Below are 19,809 nucleotides of genomic sequence, written 5' to 3'. Positions count from 1 at the left end.
TATTAGCAGCTTTGCTACAATGATGCACTTTTAAGAAAAGGTGGCTGATCAGCATTTGTCTTCCCATAACTATCCTCAAATGGAAGATCTAAGTTAAAACTGTGAGCTTGCTCTGCAAACATTGTTTCAGGACAGATTACTTGGAAACCAGCCCCCCCACCCACACACACACATACTTCTATCCCTCCAACTCAACCAGTACCTATAAGCCCTATAGGGAAGAATCTGTAGTTTTTTCAGGTTTAAAAACAAACAAGACACCTTAATGGCTTCAAACAGAATTATACTGTATTTCATCAAATGTAAGAGGACATCAATTATAAAATGCTATGTTATTTTATTATTATGAAAAAAGATAAAATAGTGCCTATTATTACTATAAGACACAAATGATTATAGAGTAATTTCTTTATTCTCCCCCACAATTAAGGTTTTTCCCTTACTCGTCATGTTTCAGGGCTTTGTGACCTGTGGGAATGGCTTGGTCGTGGGTGGTCCATCAGAGATATGATTTACCATGTACACTTCCCCATCTCACATCCTGTAGAAGGAGTTGACAGACTTTTGGCTGTTTGCCCCAAGGATCTAGTCAGCTTTCTTCTACCACTGAGACTCGTGTAGTAGAGCTGCTGGGGTGACCTTGGGCCAGCTTACAGGTTGAAAAGGAATTTCTCACAGGGCTTCTCCCAAATTGGGGCTTAAAATTCTGCTCACCCTCATGGGCTTACTATATCCCAGGACTGGATGATTGAGAGATGACTTTTTACCAATTCACTGACTGAGTTAGAAAATACGGTCTGAGTGTAAATCTCTCCCATAAGCCACTTGTTCCTGCTGGGCTAGTCTCCTGACACTCAGCTTCCTTTCTTCCATCTGTACCTCTTCTCCTGAATCATTAAAAAAAAAAAAAAATCTTGAAAGAAGGGAAAAAAAATGGACCAGAGACTGCACTTCTCTGGTTTGATTCTCCTCATCCTAGATATCTAAACCTCCTGACCCGAGCAACCAAAAAGATGAAGTAGAGATTGAAGTGGTATTGGATAACTAAAGACCATTCAGATTAACGGTCAAAAGGTGTACAAGACAGATCTTTTTGCTAGACTGCTTTTTATAGGTTTTTAATTTCTGAAATTTAATCATGCAGATTTAATCACCTTCACTTGTATGGCTTTAAATTGAAGACAGTTTGATTTTTACCCAAATTGCCTTATCACAAAACCAGTGCTTTTGAGAAGGCTTACTTCTCTCTACAGTGTGCAGACTCTTGGAAGGCTTTACCATTCCCTTCCATTGCCAGCCAGCCTCCATGATCCTGGAGCACAAACCAGTGACAATCCATTTTGCATAAATCCAAACAGTAGGAATGTTTGCCATGTGGACAATATATGGTGAGAAATGAGGCAGGGAAAGTGTTTTGCTGTCAAAAGCCAGTAGAAAATCACCCACAGGTATAACCCCCGTCATCTTGTCATCTTGACCTGGCTTTCTTCTTCTTCTTCTTCTGCCCTCTTCCTCCCCTCTCCTCCTCCATTAATTTCACTTCTACCCTTCCAATGTCTCAAATTCTATTCATATGCAAGACAAATCTCACCTTGACAAGACATATAACCCATAGTGATCTTTGTCTGCCTTCATATTATATCTTTACCATTTGTTAGTCTCTTATATTGCCCCATACCATATTTCCATCTTTATTATTTAAATATAAATGTGTTATCTTATTATATTTGCAAATCTTATCTCTGAATACAAAGACAAGGTCATGATTTGGATCTTACTTCTGGAGACTCAGATCCTAAGGATTAAGATTAAGCAACCTAAACACCAAGGGAATGACCCCTCAACACCACCACCACCACCCCCAACCGCCCCCGCCTAGTGGTAGAGAAGGAACTAAGCTCAGTCTTCCAAAACCCAGACCCAAACTCTTCTAGTGATCCATGTGTTGTCACCATGAGTAAATTCTTTATTTAGAGGGTAAGCCCTAGGAACCTAGCTAGATTAAGTGGGCAAAAACTCAAGATAGAGTATATACCATTCCTTAGTATCTATGCTGCATTCTCTATCAGGCCATGGTGACTCTATGCCTAGATCATTACAAGATCAAATCTTATCAAATAATAAAATATCATATCTCAGTGGGGGTTTTTTGTTGTCATTTTTGTTTGGGAAGTCAAAAGATACTGACATTTGAAAAAAAGAGAATGGGATTGTATTTCTTTGGTGATTCCATCTAAAGCTGACTCCTCTCAGTACTTTGGGGTTAATTTAGCCTGGCTTGAATTTGGAACTGTATTCAGAAAAAAAGCCTGATGGTTTACCATACTCGTGCAGCTATTCCTAATTTCTATTTTTCCAAATTCCAAGTTTCAGATATCACCCATAGCCATCTTATTATCTGGCCTTTGAGTTTATAGATTCTGTTGTCTCTTTGGTGGAAAGATCAGGCAGGTTGGTTTGAAGTGGGTGCTTCTCAAGATGTAACTGAGGAAGGTTTTTGAGTGGTCTGTATTTCTAAATTTGTGTGCTGGTTGGTTGGTTGGTTGGTTTGGCAGAATGGCACTTGGACAAGACCCAGGGTAGAAGAAGGCATCAGAAAGTCAAGAGAGAATGGATAGTGAGAGAACCATTGGTGAGATCACTCGCCATCTATTATATACATACATACTTTTCTCACAAGCAGTCTTCCTTGAACAGCCATGATACAGAATGCTCCAAGTAAACCATTAACTATTCAGGCTTTCCATTGGAAGGAGAAAGTGTCTACTACTTAGGATCTCTCCTGAGAGCAACTCTGCTTTCTACAGAATGAACTGAACTCACATCTGGTTTGGAGACTCTGATCTCATTGTTAACAGTTGGGACTGTGAAACAGTGCCCATTCCTGTGGATTCAGAGGTGAATTGTAATGTGAAAGAGAGACATTATCCTGGCTTTCCTAGTTCTGTGGTTTTCTAGACTCAAGGTAATCATAGATACTGTACTTACTCATTGATATTACTGGATGAGAAAGTGGATCCAAAGGAACTACGCAGAATAAAACCTGCTAGTGAAGTTCCTGGTCTACTGTAGGCACCCAGTGCTCTAAGATGGCCAACCCCTTGGTTGCCCCAGCCCTTGAGCCAGAGTAACAACAATTCTTTCTCATGTCCTGTGATTTATCCCAATGCTCTTACTACAAAATGTCTTGTATCTTGTGTCCCTAGAGGTCTGCCTATGCAGAATACAGTGAAGAATATAGATGACAGTCTGTGTCCCTGTGCCTCCATAGTGAAGAATATACACGACAGTCTCTACTCTTTACTGCCTCAGAGATCCCAGTCTCCTTATCACCCCTCATTTTATACCAAACTCATTGTCTGCATTTACAACCACCTTTGTTCTCTTCCTCTGACAAGACTCTCTCCACTTCAGTCTAAGAATCTGTAACAATATGTACATACTCATGGGTTCTGGCTTTTCGCTCTGTACTCACAACTAGCCTCTCCCCATTCAGTCCACCATACATGCATTACTAACCCTTTCCAGTGACCTACCTCTTAATTGCTGAATTCCTAGACCCTCTATCATCAGTTAATCATGTCCTCAATTATAAAGCTCTTTCCTCTTCTCCACACCTTTCTGGCTGACCCAGATAAAACCTAATCCTCCTTTTTAAGTGACAGTTTTTAGCACAGATCATTCTTACCTCCCAACATCCTACCCTCCACCCACTCTAACACAAGGCAAGAGGGCTAAGTTAACTCAGCCTTCCTCCTGTAGGAGAATCTTCACACCCTTTCTGGTCCTATCTCTCATATGGACACATTCCAGCACATCAGTGTCTTTTTTTTTTTTTTTTTTTTTTTTTTTTTAGGAATCTGTGCCCGCTATTGGACTCAAACTCACCACCTTAAAATCAAGAATCTCATGTTGTTACTGACTGAGCCAGCCAGATGTCAGTGTCTTTCTTAAAGGGAGCCACATGATAAAATAAATGTTGGCTCCCATGAGGGGCTTGACAGATGCCACAGAGGGCATAGCTACCCTACTCCTTAGGAATATGTGTCACTGTCCCCAGGTGACAGCCTTTGAGCTGGTCCACTCCCAGAGCTCTATCCTAGTCATGACAGACATTCGGAAAAAAGTGTTTAAATGTTTTCCTAAATATTTGAAAAGCAGGACACAGTTTCCATTTTTCTCAACTTTGTTCCTTTTAATCAAAGCTACAAACAAAAGTCACACTTTGTAGGAAGAAATCTCATTTACGTCTCTGGGCACTGCTTTGGGATTCAGAACTTAGGTTCTTAAGAGTTATGACTGACTGATGTTGTGAAATCAGTTGTTTCTGGCTGCAAATCATGAAATCAGCACCAAGTTGGCCATAAAAAATGAAGGTTTTATGGTAAGTGGTTTAAGAAAAATGCAGAATATGAGTCCTTTGCGATGTATATGTTTTATAGCAGCAATTCCCTATTTTTAATTTTTTTTGAAAAAAGTTCCATTGCTATGGTAGGGAAACATCTTGAAGTAACTTCAGTGAAAACAGCTATGTATATAGAATAACATATAATGGTTCTGTCAGACTTATTCTCACACTAACTGAGGCATAAATCTATGGTGATGATTTTTTTTCCCTGCAGAATTAGATTTTATTAAAATAGTTACTTTGTATCCCATCCAGCCTTGAGTCAAAGCAGTAGGATTCTATATAAATGAAATTTGTTGATCCTAGTGCAAGCTAGGGCAGAATCAATTTCAATTTCCTTTGGCTGTACTATTAGTGTTTATCTGATGGTGGATTCCTTTTGTTTTTAAGTGATTATCTATAACAACAGCCAAAAACTACTGATTAAATTCTAAGAATCTTTCTTGATCTCAATTCAGAAAGTGTATACATTATCCTTTTCCTGAATAATGAATTTTTTCTGTATCATGGTTTTTAATTGATCATTTCCACCATTGGGTTCCTCAAAAATTTAATATATATTATGGGGAACCTGGGTGTTTAGTCAGTTAAGTAAGCATCCGACTCTTGATTGGGGCTCAGATCATGATCTCGGGGTCATGAAATCAAGGCCCCATGTCAGGCTCCACATTGGGCATCAAGGCAGGCTGCTTAAGATTCTCACTCCCTCTCCCCCTCCACCTTCTCTCTCTCCTTCCAAAAAAATAAAATAAAATAAAAAAATAAACGGTTGCTTAATTTTTTTTTCCTTTGACATCCATTATCAGATGGGGATCGAGATATTCCATCCTTGTAATGGCCTTCAGTGGCTTTAGCTAATGGGACTGTCTGTTCCATGGAACATGCCTAGATATTGAGGTTAAAGACAAATAGCTCCCTTCGGTAATTACAACTGGTCTCTCTTGATGGGTCTGTGTTCACTCAGTGTCCAGTTAGACAAATACATAACTGTGACTTCATGGCAAAGGCATAAGGGCTTGGTTAGATGAGAGCTCCCTTGAGGGTCTAGAGGCCATTCCTGGCTGGATCTTGAAAGTACTTGAAAGATCTTGAAAGTACTTACAGGAGGTTCAGAGTCACATAGCAGCTCTGAAGCTTGAGGCGCTAGTGTTCAGATGTGTTTGTTAGTGGCAGGTGGCGGATTGGCACAGGTGACTTGTGATATTAAGATTTACAGGACCTCTAGTTGTAATTTTGTATATCCTGCCAGATCCACCTCAGTGGAGGTGCTGTTCACACATGCTCTGATTAGAATGGTCCTCCCAGAATGATGCAGTGCACAGCCTGTGCACCTGCAGACAGCAGCCATGCTTTCGCCTGCCTCATTTTTCTTCATGTCTCCGCCCCTGCTTTCTTGGGGTTGAATGTAGGAGCTATGTGGCTAAGAAGGTTTGGAGACCGGTCCTGAATGACAAATTCCCCAGAGAGATATTGTGATGCTAGCGACCGAAGTGACTTGAAATTCAGGTAAGTGATTAAAACATTTGATGTAAAATGTGTATACTTCTTCTCTCATCCCACCTCACACCTGTACTCTGGATGCGTCACTTCCCAGGTCATCTGCGGGATGAAGCGCATTCAGTCTGGTCCATGCCACACACCCCACCACTTCACCACCTTTATTTCATGTCTGTGGAATCAGCCCTGGAAACTTCTTGCTTAGAGAAGTGTATATATTATCATGGCTGCTAAACCTGGGTTACGAACAGCTTTGAGAGATACATACAACATTCATCCACAGGGTTACATGGGCAGAGGCATGGTCCAGGGTCACCTCTTTTTTGGGATGACAGCAAGCATTTGCCGATGGGAATCCTCCACCCCAGGCCTGCTTTTAAGGATCTCTTTATTATTTCTTACTGCTTATTGGTGTATTAGTTTAATTCCACAAGTACAAATGAATTTTCAAGGGCCCATGTTCCCAAGAAGGGGCACATTAGGCATTATTTCCCAAAATAGTTAAGTATGGCTGCTTTTCTGAATGCTTACCTGGTGTCAGGGGCTGAATGATGAATTTTCTATTTATTTTCTGACTTATTTTTTTTTTTTCCTCACACAGTGCTATCAGGGGACTAATGCTATCTTCATTTTGTAAATGAAGCACTAGAAACTTCTCTGAATTTGGTCTGACTTCCTGAGTTTATGAGCTTTCCTCTCATGTTGTGATGCTCCCCTAAAATGACATTCCCAGGCATTGATTCATGCTATCAGATAATTATCCTTTGCAGCAGAAGCACACGCTGCTGTGTGGGTAGCTGATTCTTGCCTTTGCTGGTGGCTCTTCCTGCCCGTGGCCATGAGCCCAAGTTGCGCCTTCAGTGCTGATTATCCATGAATGGGGTCTGGGCACTCCTCGCCTGCTCGGGGGGCAGCCTCTCCTTGTTTCCGCCTTCCCACTGTGCTTCCACTTCACTGGAGGACAAATGTGGACAGGATTGATTGACGAAGAAACATAGTAAAGATGACATTTATGACTTGTCTGAGAGACCCAGGAAAAACTAGGGTGTTTTTCAGTTTACTGATGTATAATAACAAAACTATTCACACATTCACAACAATAGCACATCTATCCTAGAACCCCCATGGAGAATAACTGCACACTTTGTGATTCTGTGCTTTGGACATTGGTGATCTTGGAAAAGTTTGAGGAAGAGAAGTTGCTCGGAATATTTTTTTCCCCCAAAGACACTCTTCAATATGTAGCTGGTGGTTCAGTGAATAGTGCACAGAGCCGCCAAGCATTTGAGTCCAGAGTGGGCTTCAGGGGCTTTTCTGCCATTCAGAGCTAAACCTGGCCGATTTTCCATGAATGCTCGTGGTCAGGACCAGTATTCCGTGACGTTATGTCATTGGTAAAGTTGTCCTTATATCCTTCAGGTCTTAGTCCAGTGGGCCGGACCCCTCTACTGTTACCCCTTTAACTTGCATTGAGCTGTCACCTTGTTTTCATGTCCCAGGATTCCCCAAGTTGCAGAAGACTCATTACAGGGACTCTGAAGTCAGTCACTGTCAGAATCATTGTTCACCGCCTATCAATGACTGTTAAGAGAAGTGGACAAATGAGCCAAACTACAGGGACGAAGCTGGTGGCGGCAAGAGCGTATGGAAGACGAGATTGCCTAGATCATGTTACTGTTGAAGGCTTGTGTACTGCTTAGTCACGTGTGATCAGGCTGGTCCTAAATATGGTATTTGATTCCTCTTTCATGTTCTTTCTCATGATGTCATAGCAAATCTAAATGCCTGAGTTTTATGTTAGTCATTCATATCTTTTTTTAAAAGATTTTTTATTTAAAAAAAAAACATAAAAAAAGTAAAAGTTGTTTTATTTTTTTTTTTGAGAGAGAGAGAGAGAGAGAAAGAAAAGGGGCAGGGGAAGGGGCGGAGGAAGAGGGAGAAGCAGATTCTCCACTGAGCAGAGCAGGGAGCCCGACCCAATGTGGGACTCGGTCCCAGGACTTCAGGATCAAGACCTGAGTGGAAGGCAGGAGCTTAACCAACTGAGCCACCCACATGCCCCCCTGCCTATCTCATGTGTACACATTTTAAATGGAAATCCCAGCCCTGTCTTCTTGAAAGTGGAAGAATACTACTTATTCTATGCTAAAGGAATGTCAGACATATAAATGATGAGGAAGGATTATTTTTATTTTTTAATTTTTTTAAAGATTTTTTTGTTTATTTGAGAGAGAGAGTGAGGGTGAGCAGTAGGGAGGGGCAGAGGAAGGGACAGGCTCCCCCTGACCAGGGAGCCCAATGCAGGACTCAGTCCCAGGAGCCCAGAATCATGACCTGAGCTGAAGGCAGACACTTAACCCACTGAGTCACCCAGGCGCTCTAGGAAAGGATTATTTTTAAGAGATAGCTCTCTTCCTTTTTTTTTTTTTAACTTTTGAGAGAGATTTTATTTATTTGAAAGAGAGAGAGAGGGAATGCACTTGAGCTAGCAGTGGTGAGGAGCAGAGGGAGAGGGAGAGGTAGTCTCCTTGCTGAGCACAGAGCCCCTAGTACAGGGCTCAATTCCACGACGGCTCAGATCATGACCTGTGCCCAAATCAAGAGTTGGATGCTTAACCAGCTGAGCCACCCAGGTGCTCCAAGAGACAGCTCCATTCTTTTTTCAACAAATGGATTTTGCTGTATCACAGTTATAAGAGGAATCAGAAGGATGAGGATCATGGGTAGTTTCCCCACCATGTGGATGTAATGGGCACTGTGGGTGTTTTCTCATCCATTCCCATGCTCTGATGCCCTGGATTGGTCTAGAAATCCAGGTATAAGCTCATCAGTTTCTGGCATTGATCAGTTCCTGATCACAAGGAATGATTCATGAATGGGTACTTGTTCTAATTGGGAAAATCACACAGAGAAGATACAGTTTTATAGTGCTTAGGTAAGGTATTCTTCCTCTTAGGACAAAGAAGAAAAGATACTTCTGTCCTTTTTCTAGATATTGCCAAATGTGATAATGAAGCTGACACATGGAGATAGCAGGGAATCCCAGGGACACAGAACTAGAGCCATTACTTAGAGTTTACTCCCAAAGCCTGCCTTACCTTTGCACGTCTAGTTCTGGAGCCAATAAAAATCCTTATTCTTTAAGCCAAGTTGAACTGGACTTTTTCTTACCTTCAGCTGGATTCTCTCAGCTAACACAATGTGGAAATAGGCATGAAATGAGTGTATCCCTGGTGTTTTGATCTACTCTGAGCACCGGCTGACTCACAGGAGCCTGACCTCTGTGACCGCCTCTGATGGTATAGCACACATCTGAATATGCCTCACATCTCCCACTGATCAGGCAATCCATCCTGCCCGGGCTTGGCTCTTCCCGCTTATATAATGTGAAGCCCCTTCCCCAGCCTTCTCCCTCCTCTCCATCTCGTACACCCAAACCTGACTGCAGGAGTGAGTGGTTGATTCAGAAGAAAGCTGGGCTGAGCAGTCAGATGTTCTGTCTTGTGAACCTGATATAGAAATTGCTTGTTGTTAGAGAGTACTTTAACTGGGAAACTGGATGGATCACAGACGTGGGGTAGCTATTCTTATCCCATGTGCATAGCAAAGCAAAGAAAGCTGGTTGGCAGAAGTGAGGTGGTAAAGAAACACGCATGGAGAGAAACATCCCAAGAAGCCAGGCCTTCCCATGTCCAGCTCACATCCTGCCCTTGGGTTCAAATCTTCCTTCTTCCTGAAATAGCTTTGAAGCACTTCTGTTTCCTGTGACCAGACAGCCTTGGCTAAGACAAGAAGGGGTTGCTTTCACCTCAAGTTAACAGATGATGCAGCTGAAGGTGAGAAAGTTAATAAAACCTGTTTTGTAGCAAGCTGGGCATCAGCCTCGCTTTCCTAACATTATAACCTTTGTTGTTGTTGTTTTGTTTTGTTTTGCTTTCCATTTCACTTGCTGGTTAAGTGACCAGGAGAGACCAATTCATCTAAAATATTTTGTGACCATTACCCATCATGTACCAGAGAAAAGAGAATCACTGTTCTCTCTGGAATGTCCTTGACAAAACCGAATGGGTTACAAATTGCCAGACTGAAAACTCAGTAGTGAACTGGGTGGCAATCACTACAGGTCCTTTTAAGTCGATATTGATCCATGTGGTTTCTTTCTTAAATGATCAAGAACTCATGCCCGGGGCACCTGGGTGGCTTCATCAACTAAGCATCTGCCTTCAGCTCATGTCATGAACTCAAGGTCCTGGGATCGAGTCCTGGGATCTGGCTCCCTGCTCCATGGGGAGTCTGCCTTTCCCTCTCCTTCTCCCTCTTCCTGCTGCTCCACCTGCTTGTGCTCTCTCTCTATCAAATAAATAAATAAAATCTTTAAAAAAAATACTCACCAGCCTTGGCAGTGTTGCTACAATTGTTAATTACCTTTAAATAAATATCTGCTGATTTGCACATCGGGGCACTCTTGATAGAGCTGCCCATGTGAGAGGCAACCCCACTGAAGAGCAGCAGCTGCCCTAAGAGTGTCTGGTGCTGTGAGTGTCATTCTGAGACTCAGTGAAGCCACTCCTTGTTTTCTCAGTACTTGTGGCCTGTCTCTTCAGACCGAGCTTCTAGACCTCCCACTTTATCTTCAGGCAGCTGCACTGGAGAATAACTGCATTTCATTTTTGTAGTGACACCCTCAACCAGCCCCCAAATTAATTTTATCATATGACACATAGCCTTCAAATTTAATGAAAATCCACTCAGCCATTATCTGTGATATGACAGACTGAAACTTAATTATATTGACATGGATTTGAGCTAATGCTATCATATTTTGCTAGAAAAGGCATCTCTTTAAGAGCGATTACAATTAGCAGTCAGATTGGGGAAATGCAGCCATGGAGAAATATCTGTGCAGTCAAATGGCACCCATACCTTTAGGACACTCATCTGGTCAGAGACTGAATATCATCCTCATTCACCCAGGTAATCACAGCTAGGCTTTGGGTTAATAGCTTTGAAGAAGAGTTTGATTGCATGTTAGAACAAGGGGAGATTTCTAATAATATTAAGTGCAATGCTTACCGAGGGCTGCATCTAGTCCTTTTGGGCTTTTAAGTTGCTACAAAACTAATAAAACATTTGTAGCATAGTACCCCTACCTTGAATAAGTGGATTTGTACCGTCTTTCTCCACCTCCATGCCCTGATAAAGGATATTGTCTGACTGTGCTGCAAAGGAACTGTTGCATGTAGAGGAAGCATAAACATCAGAAGGCATTAGCTTTCTCGACTAACTTCCTTCCCTAACCCTTCCACCTTCATCCTTTCTCTTCGGAAAGTGCTTTAGTCACTATGTCACTGAACTATCTTCCATTATACTTTTGTTATCTTCCCCTGGGAAGGGTTCTTTCTTTTTCTCATGATCTCTCAAAGTTAAAGTCGGTGATTATGTCATTTTGAAACTTGGGTTGATGCTGTTGAGGGTATCTTAGCTGATTGGGTCTTGTGGAGGAGATTCTTATAGCAGTGGCCCAGGCAACTGGGAAGGAATGGATGACAAGAGATGTGTTGGGGGCTCCTGCCACAGACTAGAGGGTGGGGACTGAGTATCTGGACCATAGTAGGTGTACCAGGAATGAAGGAAGAGGACACAGTGATGGAAAATATGATGAGGATAGGGAAAATGGTTAATATAATTTCTTTCCATCCACCCAAATGGCAGATTGTTTTTCTGTAAAGGGCTCAGTAGTAAGTAGTTTCAAGCTTTGGGGGCCAGACATTTTCTACAACAACTACTCAACTCTTCCATAAACATAGACAATGATATATAAGTTGGTATGGCTGTGTTCTAATAAAACTTTACTTATAAAAAAGAGAGTAATTTTTTTGGCCCAGGGTCCATCCAGTCACTTGTTTAGAAAATCTGTTATTAAAAATAAATACTGGATTGGTTGCTACATGGTATATTGGGTACTAAATTCAATTCTTAGGTTTATTAAAAATCAAGAAGCCCTAGGATTCTTAAAATTATTAACTCCCTTTTAAGTTTAGCAATATTTTTCAAAGTTCATTTGTGCTATGGTAATTTTAACAATATCATAAGTGTCCAAATCTGCAATGTTTGGTACATAGAATTAAGCTCAGCACACTATTTTTCCTATAAAAGAAAGATTGTAGGGGCACCTGGGTGGCTCAGTGGGGTAAACCTCTGCCTTCGGCTCGGGTCATGATCTCAGAGTGCTGGGATCGAGCCCCACATCCTGCTCTCCATTCAGCTGGGAGCCTGCTCCCCCACCCCCGCTTCGCCTGCCTCTCTGCCTACTGGTGATCTCTCTTTCTGTGAAATAAATAAAACCTTAAAAAAAAAAAAAGATTTGTAATAATTAACCCTGGGAATCATTAACCCTGAAAACAACAATGGGGTTCTCTATGTAAGTGGAGACCTAACACTGTACTAGCCCCTACAGGAGATTTTTTTCAAAGTACTGGGGCTGATATTTCTGCTCTTGAGGAACTGTCCACTACTGTTAACCCAGCAGAAACCTGCTGAAGACAAATGTGTAGCCTTGTGGCCAATGAGAGGAGCAGATATGGCTGCAGGTGGCCTGCTAGCTTATTTGCATTAATCAGAAGGACCTTTGGTTGTAGGAAGCAGAGACTCACACAGGTCAACTCAAGTTCATAGAGGCTTATTGCAAGATTATTGGGATCACTACCATTTGCCTGAACTTCATGAGAACACAGAAGGAGTCCTGACTACCCCCAGGAAAGAACTAGAAGAAGGATCAAGAGAATGGGTGGGTTTCTTGGTCACTCCTCCTGTCTTAGAGTTGTACCATTAATACTATTCAGTGGTCTCCTGTGTCTCTGCTTTTACTCTCATTGCTAGATACTGATTACTCTTTCTGTATCTTTCTTTCAAATTCTCAAGGAAGTTACTGTTAGTAGTCTAATCAGCAGTGGGCTGCAGTGTGGATGGTGGGTGTTCTCTCCCACACAGCCATACTGTTAGACAGCCTTTTCTCCCATCTTGTGTCTTCTCACTCCTTATTGCCTTGCAGTCCCCTCTGTCTTGCTTGCAAATGAAAATTCAGTCACTTGGCTGCGCTTAATTGCAAGGGTTGCTGGGAAATGCAATCTACCTGCATGTGCAGGAAGAAAGGGAAATGGATTAGATGAACTATTCGGGTTTTAGAACACAGAAAGCAAGCCTATAGATTACTGCATCTATTTGCACAAGTGCCTCTGAACTTTCTTGCATGTGTTTTCAAAGAGTCTTAGGTCTGTAAAATCCCTCGAAAAAGTGAAAGAGTGTTTTCCAGGGTTCATACCTAAAAAAGAAAAATTTGTTGCTAATCAGAGATGGAAAATCCAAAATGGCAAGATTCTTCTCACTACCAGCTGTGAGCCAGCACTAGTTTATTAATACTCTGAAGTGTTTATCACTACCCAGAGGGAAGGAACTTTGCCTAAACCTGTTTTAAGAGTAATAACAGGAGCATATAGGAAGAAATGACAGTTTGCTTTTCTGTCCTCCCAACAGCTAGAACTGTCCTGGATTTTCAAGGATCCCATCCTATTTTTCTGTCCATGTATCCTAATCCTAATCCTTGAATCAGGAAACATGGCAGCAAAGAAGTGAGTTCTGAAGAAATGTCTTGCCAAGTCATAGGAGATAGTGAACATCCTATATGACTGAGTCCAGAGCATGGATCCCAGCCTTGCTGTTATCCAGCTTAGTAACCTTATGTTACTTTGTGTCTGCATTTTTACCTCGAAGTTGAGTGTGATTGTTTAAAATATATCATTTAGAGAAACTTAAGCACCAGTGGTTGTGTTTTCTCTGTGGCAGTGCCAGGTGATTCTAGACGGAGGGAACCTTTCTTCCTTTTTGCTGTTACTGTTGTCAATTCCAAATTAGGCCTGCCCTTCCCAATGCAAGTTTTTTCGGGGGTAAAGTGAGACTGGGTGGACTTTTCACCTACACAGCCCAGCCCTAGGCGTGAAGATTTTTGAGACACACCTCCAACCAAGAGGTCTTAAGGATCTTCTTTGTGGATTTATCATAGGGGGGATGAGTTCTCAGAATGCTGTTCTGCATATGGAACTGGGGACTGGGAAATGAAGTAAGAAAAAGAAGGAATAGTCTTGTGAAGGTTCTGTATCCTGGGCAGAATGGTAGTGGATTGAGCTTGTTCCTTACGTGCTCTTCTCCCTAAAAGCCTGTTCTTGGTATCTATTTTGACTTCTCTGGGTTCAGTGCCTGCCTGCCGGTCTGCTTGCCTGCCGGTCTGCCTGCCTCCCTTCCTTCCTTCCTTGAGGAGTGCTTGGGGGGACAGAGGGAGAAAGAGAATTGAGAATCTTAAGCAGGCTCCACACCAAATGCAGAGCCCAACACGGAGCTTGATCTCACAAACCTGAGATCATGACCTGAGCCAAAATCAAGAGTAAGACGCTTCATCGACTGATCCACCCAGGCACCCCCGTTGCCTTCTTTCTAATTTGACTCTCATTCTTGCTCCTCTTTGACTACTTCCCTGGTCTCTCAAACCTATATCTGGGTGTGTGTACCTCTCAAGGATGTACTACATCTGATCAGTACAGCCACCGCCAGAGATGTGGGGTATAATAGTACATTCTCACAAAGAGCATCTGGAAACAAAATCCCATTCTTGATTGTGTGACCTCAGGGAATCACTTTACTCAAGACTGTTAGAGACAGAGCAAGGGATAATGGCCACATGCTAGGCAAGGCGGGGGCTGCTCGAGGTCTGACCCTATATATAGAGTCAAGACCCTATATATAACCACATCCTGCATGGAAGTCTCCCACTCTGCAGTTGCAAAGAGCTGGCCTTGACAGGGAGCTGCGGGTTCCCCAGGACTTAATTGATATAAGAAGTAGCATTACAGCGAATTAATTAGAAGCCCTTGAGTCTTGATAAGCATTTGTTACAGGCTGCTGTGCCTTTTCATTATGACGCTGGGGAAAGGACTGAGGAGGGAGAGCATGGAGGATGTTTTATAGGCAGATGCAGAATAGACTTTGTAGGCAGTGCGGGGAGAGAAATCCCTGCATAATGATAGCTCACTAAGGGAAAATTCCAAGACTCCCATGAGTCCTGAGCGCTTGAGAAATAAGAACTTCCTGACAAGTCACTTGGTTTAGCTTTAAGAAAATGAGCCTCTTGATTTATGAAACATGTCCAGGGACAGGCATTTGGATTAAGAAGCACTTCGCTCTGAAGGAGAAGTAGAGAGATGGAATTGGGGGAAGGAACACAGTCATCAGGATAAGTAAAACTAGCCTCGAGACCCTAAGAACCTTAAGACATCAAACCAAAAAAATATCCAAAGTCTCCAGGGCCCACTCACAAGTATTCGGTGATGAATTGCAGCCCTTGATTAGTGTTGGCCACCTAGTGGCCGAAGGGTGAACAGCATACTGATTTACAGGCGCTGTTTACTTTAATGAAGTTGTATTTACAATAGAAGCTAATTGTTATAAAAATGTGTGAGTGAGGAGGGCTTAAGATATATCACATCAGAGGAAGATTTTTGCATCAGAGAAATGTAATTTTGCTCTTAAAAACTCAGGCATCTCAAGATTAGATGATCTTGACTCTGAGCATAATTGAATACAATTAACTCCTATCTTTCAGTCCATGTATATATGGAGATTACAAGTATTATGCTATCTTTCAAATGCCTGTTCTGAAAAATGGCTCTTCCATGAGATCCTGCTTTTGATGTAGTCTGAAAAGAGTGCTCTCGTGCCAGGAAAATTACCAATGTACTGAAAATAAATTACAGCTAGGAATTGAGACTTGGGTGACCAGCCATCCAGCTTAGTTATGCATAAAATTGGTGATTATCAGAAAGTGATTTACTTATTGTGCAGGGATGTTTGTGTGTAGTGTGTGAGCATGTGCCTAAATATATATCTGAAATTAAACCAATTATGGACATTCTTATATATCTCTCAGGATGTATTGAGAGGACCTAATAAAAAGTATTTATTGAACATCCTCAGAGAACTGAGTTCTGGTCCATCCCACTGAGGGATATTAGAGAAGGATTTACAAAGCCTTTATCCAATCTAAATGGGGAATGTAAGTCATATTTGAGATAATGATCAACAGTAGAAGTTATCAAATGGCCTTGGTTTTAGGATATCTTAGAGAATACACAAAATGACTTGAATCTCATCCATATGTAAGAACATATGTACCATGGGCATTAAGGAGGGCACTTGGTGTAATGAACACTGGGTGTTATATGCAACTGATGAATCACTAAACTCTGCCTCTGAAATGGATAATATACTGTGTGTTAAATGATTGAATTCAAATTTTAAAAAGAAAACATGTATACTGTCAGTATTGATGCTTTGCGTGTCCCAGCAGCACTCTGCCTTTGATGTTTTCTACTCACATTGCTTACCGTTCCTGCCTCTGGCCATCCCCACAGATGTGTGCACCCTGGTCCAACTTCTTCCCACATTACCTGTTCAGCTTATCTCTTATGTGTGGTCCTATATAAGCCAGCCAATCTCTCTGGCTCACACAGCCAATGAACATATATTCTTACTCATTCCATTCCCAGATCCTTATTCCTCTTTCTCCCCCACACAGCATAATGCCTCACGAAAAACACGCCTTCTCCATATGACACCCATGATTTTATGTCTTCCTGTTCCCTCATCATTATTACTAATGTCCTTACCACTGTTGTGTGATTTATAGACACAGATGCCAGATGAGCTCGTGTGGGGATGTGTAATCATTAAGTGTTTCCTATCTGGTTTCTATTTTATAAAGTCAGATTCATTTATATAGGCCTAAAACACTGGGTTAGCGATGTTCTGAGTTTACTTGATTATATGACAGTTGGAATTAGAAGTGAGTCCCAAACATGGAGCCTAAAAAGAAGGTGAACTTTGCTGTAGATTAATGTCAGTTCTTCAAGAATCAAAACTAAAACTTTAGCATGATTTATTGATGATAAATATTTAGCTAATTAAGTCCTATTAATTGCAGATTCAAGACTCTTTTGTTCCAAGAGAGGTCATTGACCTAGTAACTGCCAGTCAGGGAAGTTAATCAGCAGATGAATTCACAGCAAGTGAAATTATCATGCATCTTAAATTTCAGAAGGGGTGAGAATGTTTTAGCAACACTGAGTGACAAAGGAAAAAAAGTCTGGAAAGCAAAATCACCTTGGAACTTCAGCCATCTCATTAGTTTCTATGAATTCCATGTGAGAGAGAAATAATAGGAAAGCATAGTTGAGACAAGATAGGGTTTTATGGCAAAAATCCATCAGACTCCTTTATCCTGGGACAAAATTCTGAACTTGAGGATGGAGTATTTTCTCTCATGGACGTTGGATTTAAAGGCTATTGTATCCAAGGATGTTCTCTGTAGCATAACTCTTGCTGTTTGCACAACCTGCAAATGTTCCAAAGCCCAGAGTTATAATTAAGGACCTTGTTACACCATAAAAGATTTTCAAACTTTAATCTATGACAACCCACATAGCACTCAGGGCTTAAATACTTTATTGACCAGGCTGGCAGGCTGACTCCTCTGTTGGAGCGGGGAGAACCCGGCTCCAATTTATCTCTCCCACACTACATATTTGTAGTCATAAATCTTTTGCTAGGCTCTTTGAACATTAAAAATAGCCCAGCATTGCTGGCTTTTCTCCTGGTGCCATGAGAGCCAAATCAAAGGTGCCAGCCTCCCATGGCCTTTCCATGTCACGCTGCAGCTAGGAACATTTACATCTGTCCTGGCCCTCCCTGTCTTAAGTGTCAAGTCCAACGAGAGCATTTCCCAGAGTTTGGCTCCCTCTCCCCAGATGCCTCTCTTATCTAGAACTGGAAACTGAGTGGCAGCCTGGGCTGAGCTGTCGCTGTGCCAGCCTGCGTCTGTTCTCTTCTCTCCATGATGACTTTGGGCTGGTGTGTCTTCCTCGTTCTACAGGGATCCCACCATATGGAGAAGACACACTGGGCTGTCACCAAAGCCTGGGTACACAGGGCTCTCACCTGGACCTTAGGAAAGAGGCAGAGCAAGCAGCAAAGGGCAGGGAACAGTTTCTGAAGGCACAAAAGAGAAACAGTTTCAGGACAGGCACAAGAGCAGAGCAGAACTTGACTCTAAACTAGAGAGTGACCCCACAACCAGGTTGTTTAGAGCAAAGAGCAGCGGGTTCCAATAGAATGTCTTCTTCTAATATGACAATACGGTTTTGTTTGGATTTTTATTTCAGCGGTGATTAGAAAAAAGCTTTATGGGAGTCATCCCACATGTCCTGTACAGGACTTTTCCTTTTTCTTCTAAGTTCTTGCCCTGATTGTTTATAAAACCAGCTTTATTGAGGTCTAATTGCCGTCCAATAAACTATGTGTGTTTAAAGTATACAGCTTAAGTTTTTCATAGGTATTCAACCATGAAACTATCAACATAACCAAGATAGTGAGGATATCCATTTCCCCCTCGGTTTCCTCCTGCCCTTTGTACTTCCTCTTTCCCACCCCCATTCCCGCCCCACCTCCGGGCAGCTACCAGCCTGTTTTCTGTCACTTCAAATTAGTCTGTATTTTCTAGACTTCTGTGTAAGTGGCATCAAACACCGTGTGCTCTTTCCATTTCGTGCCTTTCCCCCAGCATAATTATTTAGAGACTCATCCATATTGAATCATGGATCCACAGTCCCTTCTGTTTTGTGGCCGAAGACCATTCCATTGTGTGGGTATACTGCAGTCTATTTATCTGTTCACCTGTGCATGGACACTTGGGTTGTTTCCAGTTTGGGACTGTTATTAATAAAGCTGCTGTGAACATTTGTATACATGTTTTACTAGGCTTTCATTTCTCTTGGGAAAACATCTGGGGAGATAGTAACTGGGTCGTTTAAAGGTATATGTATAGCTTTTTAAGAAACTGCCAAGCTCTTTTCTGCAGAGGCTGTGCCATTTATATTCCCACAAGCCAAGAGTCCCAGTTCCTCCATATCCTTGTTAACCTAGCATTGTAATTCCCACTGCGAGGTGGCTCTCTAGCTTGTGTGCCCATCTGCCTCAAACATGGCCGCTTGTCTTGGCCACACATGAAAGAGCCAAGGGTTGGGCTGGACAAAGAAGGAAGACACTGGGCAGGGATATTCGTGACCTAACATAAGATAGAAACTATCCGTTTTGTGAAGAGTCCAGATAACTAAAGAACTTTTGTTCTATGGCGTTAGTCATAATCATGGAAAAATAGATTATTATGGATTAAAAGTTCTGACCATTATTCCAGAAAAAGGAAGGAAAGGAAATATATTTTGTCTTTCATTTTATGGAGTCCAGTAAATGTTGCTCACATATTGACTAGAACATGATGCTCAGAGATAGAAAAATGTACTTCAGATTGTTATTCAGTAAGAGAAACACGTTTCTGGGTATGGCTGTTTAGCCTAAATGCCCTGAACGGAAATCCCTTTAATATCCTTTCCAAACACAAGTGAGCACAAGCTTACTACCTCCTAGGGAGGACTATTTCTGCAGTCAAAAGTTTGTTCATGAAGCAGATTATTATCTAAGGCATTAGTGACTGCTGGCCTGGGCACATGAAATGATTGAGAATCACAGTCCACATAGCAGTGCTCAGTTAAAGTAGGTTGATGGTATACTGTGAGGAAGCCAAATTAGGTTTCAGAAAGTAACATTCCTTCTCTTGCTCTAATTTCACACATCTTAGACTCATATAGCCAGGTAGTATCTTAGAGATCACCTGGTCCAGTAACTCTCAGATTATGTTCTTGGCAACCAGGTTTGGAATAAGAAGGAGGGAGAAAGTGAAGAAAACAATGTTGTTCTTTGTCCATATGTTTTACAAGTGGAACTCCTTTGTAAGATTTTGTAAG

General features: G+C 41.8%; 1 protein-coding gene across 4 annotated transcripts in view; it reads left to right on the top strand.

The window, feature by feature from the left end:
• CTNNA2 (catenin alpha 2) overlaps nucleotides 1–19,809 on the top strand; it is a 1,143,090-nt gene that overhangs the window by 671,480 nt on the left and 451,801 nt on the right. Inside the window, exon 1 of one of the 4 annotated variants that reach the window (XM_045979222.1) lies at nucleotides 12,529–12,692. The exons of the other annotated variants lie outside the window; for them this stretch is intronic. The gene's annotated coding sequence lies outside the window, so the exon portion shown is untranslated. Of the gene's footprint in view, nucleotides 1–12,528; nucleotides 12,693–19,809 lie in introns of those variants that run through there. 4 annotated transcript variants of the gene reach the window in all.

The sequence above is a fragment of the Meles meles genome, chromosome 15, assembly GCF_922984935.1.
Source record: "Meles meles chromosome 15, mMelMel3.1 paternal haplotype, whole genome shotgun sequence".
Classification (NCBI taxonomy): domain Eukaryota; kingdom Metazoa; phylum Chordata; class Mammalia; order Carnivora; family Mustelidae; genus Meles; species Meles meles.
Note: the sequence above shows the minus strand (reverse complement) of the source record. Positions and strands in the feature narration are given on the sequence as shown.